The sequence below is a fragment of the Ambystoma mexicanum genome, chromosome 9 (genome assembly GCF_040938575.1).
Source record: "Ambystoma mexicanum isolate Mex_15411 chromosome 9, UKY_AmexF1_1, whole genome shotgun sequence".
In the NCBI taxonomy this organism is placed as follows: Eukaryota; Metazoa; Chordata; class Amphibia; order Caudata; family Ambystomatidae; genus Ambystoma; species Ambystoma mexicanum.
Window position 1 is genome coordinate 72,817,665 of NC_090931.1, and position 3,849 is coordinate 72,821,513.

General features: G+C 40.4%; 1 long non-coding RNA gene across 1 annotated transcript; it reads right to left on the bottom strand.

The window, feature by feature from the left end:
* Nucleotides 1-601: 601 nt before the first annotated feature.
* LOC138489579 (uncharacterized) lies at nt 602-2,670 on the bottom strand. The gene is made up of 4 exons (XR_011274821.1): nt 2,517-2,670; nt 1,951-2,037; nt 1,725-1,842; nt 602-1,342 (listed from the first exon to the last, which is right to left on the bottom strand). It is a non-coding gene; the product is annotated as an uncharacterized lncRNA (long non-coding RNA).
* Between the last annotated feature and the right edge of the window lie 1,179 nt (nt 2,671-3,849).

Sequence of the window (3,849 nt, forward strand, 5' to 3'; positions counted from 1 at the left end):
TTTCCATCGATTTAGGAAATGAACTGTTAGGACCAATCCCCAAGGACTGGTTTGACAGTGAAAGTGATGACAATACAACACCAGACAGGATTTTCACCCGGCATGGGGGGAAGTTCCTGGTGTGCACTTCTTGCCCTTATGGTAAGGAAGATGTGACTTGTGACTTCAGAGGGGATGAGGTGATTTTCCAGGTCCATGAGGGCTGCCTTGCCCACCTGAAGCCTCCGGTCCAAATCAGCACTCTGGTCTGACCAGGGACTTCTCCACCCAGCTGGAGGAGGCCGCTGAGATAGCAAAACCAGAAGTCTATCCAGGCTTCAGGCAGATGGTGGAAGAGAGTCAACAATATACACAAAAGAGGTCGGGGGATTAAACTGTAGGACCAAAAAAGCCCCCTAACTTTAGGAACACCTAAATAATATAAACTAAAGAAATGGTCCACAGTGTGGTGTCACAAGGTCACGTGTCCATCCTCGCTAGTTATAAGGCAGGAATAGAGATAGAAAAAACAAGTTCACATATCTCTAATCATTTGTACTTCAGTATTAAAGCACTGCACAATGGGGAGTGGATACAAAAACAATGTACATTTAACCAGGTATTCAATTATCAATTTTATTTAACCTTCAATGGTAAATATACATCATAAAAATGCCAACATTGCATGATTCATCATTTAATACAAATCTTAGACACGATCCATAAAAACGTTTTATACATAAAAAGAAAAAGAAAAAAACAGAAAATAACAACGACCAACGGTGACGAATTAAGTACACCGGGAAAAAGAAGTGTACAAATAATCCTAAGGAAACACAAAATCAAGGATTACAACATGAACAAAAATATCTAAATCTATTTGTTACTTCTAAGCCTAACCACAGTAATGGGGTTTAAAGAAAAATAACACGGCTGGATTAACTAATAAATTCCACACTACTTCACTCCCATTCAAACCAACATGTTTCATTCCTCACTCATTCCATACATACACAGTCAGGGGAAATTCATCAGGGGTATATACTTAAATACACAATGTGTCTCAATTGATCGTATAACAGGGCGGAGCTATACAATGTGTCTCAATTGATCGTATAACGGGGCGGAGCTATAATCACAGCCTCACAACCTGATTAGTTCAAGATAAACATTAATTCTCCACAACTATTCAGCCATCATCCACATTAAGAACTACGTGGAGACTGACTTAAAAAGGCAACTGGAGCCATACGATTTGCAATCCGTTCAAAGTGGACTGTTGCTGAATCCCATACAAAAACAGCTGTTTCCCTGTTGTGATAGATTTCGAACTGCCCTCCCACGAGGGACGGACACGTGACACCTGTGAGGAGACAAGGAGATAAAAAGACCAATCAATATAGTCCCTCACTCATCAGACTGTTATATTACAATGTCTGTGGAGCTTTTCAATGCTCCAACTTGTCTACTTATAGGGCTGTTCAACCAAGAGCCGGACTCCTTATGTTTAAAAATAACAAGACTTCATATGGAAAAAAAATAAATAAATAAAAACAAAATAAAAAAAATAAAATAAAAAACACTCTGGAGAGCCCAATTTCCCATAGAGCAACACATCATATGCTAAGTATTTAGATTGCCCTAAATAGTGCAAAAACAAAGCGGGAGAAGGGAAAAGGGAAAAGAAGTCGCTAGGTGAGCAATTTTTACCAAATTAAGTAAAGCCAGAACTTCACAGAGCTTACCTTGCGGTAGCTTACGCAGTAATTCGACACAACTAGGTATGTGTAGAGTGTCTTAACAAATTCAAATGACCACTGTCAGATTTCTAAACGGGTTCCACTATAATGCACTTCCAGGCATCTGTTAAAAAGTGTGAAGGCAGAAAAAGATGGAGGACGCTGTTAACAATGTCTCAAAATCTATTTCAACTCAGGGAGGTAATAAAATCAAACGGTCACTCTGCCTTACCTTGAGTTGATAGCGTTATGCATTGCAACGATAAACTGCTGCCCTTAACGTGATTACTGCCATAGTTCACCACCAAGTCAAGTATGTCTACACGGGCAAAAAAATATATATATAGGCAGAATCTAATTTAGTATCAATTATAATACATATTTATTAGACAGCAGCAGTATGTCTCACACAACGACCCTGTGTTAGTTTAGAAAACTTAGCCATCACCAACATCCTGACTTAAAATAAGCAATCCGTTTAAAGCTCAAATAAGAGTCAAACAAACCGGCCACTTATTCTGAATTTCTACAGGCTTTTAACACCAGAGATGAAGGCTCTTACTCGCCAAGGGCAGCTTCCTGTATAGCCGTAAGCAGAGCCATTCTCACAGACCTAAGCAGCCTTATTAGGCGAATTAGCACATTTCTGTGACACGCAATCTCTAAGCCAACTTTAGTCATTAAAAGTGGCATGATTGTACAGGCACTCCCTAGTTTAATCTGGCTCCGACATCTGTACACACACAACGTGACTAGTGAGAATGTCGAACTCGAAACAAACGCAGCTCCTGTCCTTACCGTTATAAAGTCGACACACCGCCGACAAAGCCCATAGAGTGCTGGCGTGTCATGGAGTGAACTGCAGCCCAGTTTACTATGTGACTGGTCTTGTTGCCAACTTCCGGAGAGCGATAGGTCAATAATGCGCTCTTTCGTTTATATAGGCCAGTCAACAAATGGCCTGCTTGCCTCCCTTAATTAGGTGCAGCTCCCAAATGACATCTACATTCCACAGTGTATTGGGACTTGTAGTCCTGATTTCTCACTGGATGTTTTCTCACTGGATGTTAACCCGTGCGAGGAACAACTCGAAACGGATGGGAGCAGAAATCATCCTGTAATGGATAATGTGTGGAAGTTAACCACTCTATTGTAGGTTTAAATGGGTATTCACCCATACAAGGCACGAGCTGAAGCAGAAGGATACGGGAGCTGTCCTGCACCGAATAGCGTATAAAAGCTAACGGAATACAGAAAATGTGCATTCATACCTACACAGGCAGCCAGCCCTAATGAAAGAGCCCACGCCCTGGAGAAAACAGGCACAGCCCCCCGAAAAAATCATGATCTATATGGTAATGCAATATTGTTACTTTTTACCAAGGAAGTATATTGTTGTCTGAGTTCGCAGGCAGAGAATACAGAATTACTTTGTCAAATTCATCCCAAAAAAACGGTGAATGATTTGAGCACTGTACCAAAATGGCAGATACTGCAGAGAAGCAACAGAGAAGCAAAACCTGCGCATTATTGCCTCCACAGGCAGTCAGCCCTACTAAAAGAGCCCACACAATGGAAAAAATGATGGAAAAAAAAAAAAAAAATATGGAAAAAACGCACACAGCCCCAAGGAAATATTATGGTTTCCACGGTAATGCAATGTTATTATTTTCAACTGTAAAGAATATATAAATATGTGCGTTCTCAACAGGGAGCGCAGGATACCTCATCAAAGTCATCCCAAGGAGATGGAGGATTTAAACACTTATACCAATGTTATTAACATGGGCCATTGGGCATATCCTTGGGTAGGCTGTTTCAAATAGTATCCACAAGCCATGCACTAAGTCATTGTGTTAAAATGTGTTGTCCTACAGCGGGCACTCACACTAAGGTTACCTTATCAACCTAAAGAGAATATTACTTGTATACAGAGAAACTCCACGCATACCAAAGGTGTCATGTTCACAATACTGTATAACATTCTAGGTTAACCATTCAAGTCTATCATTCAAGCCTGTTTCTGAGCTCTTTGTAAGAAAAATCATGCGTTGTTCCTTATGTAATAATCTTAGTTTATCACGATTCATATCGCCAGAGGGGTTAATTTTCCAAAGTATGCTCCAATGTA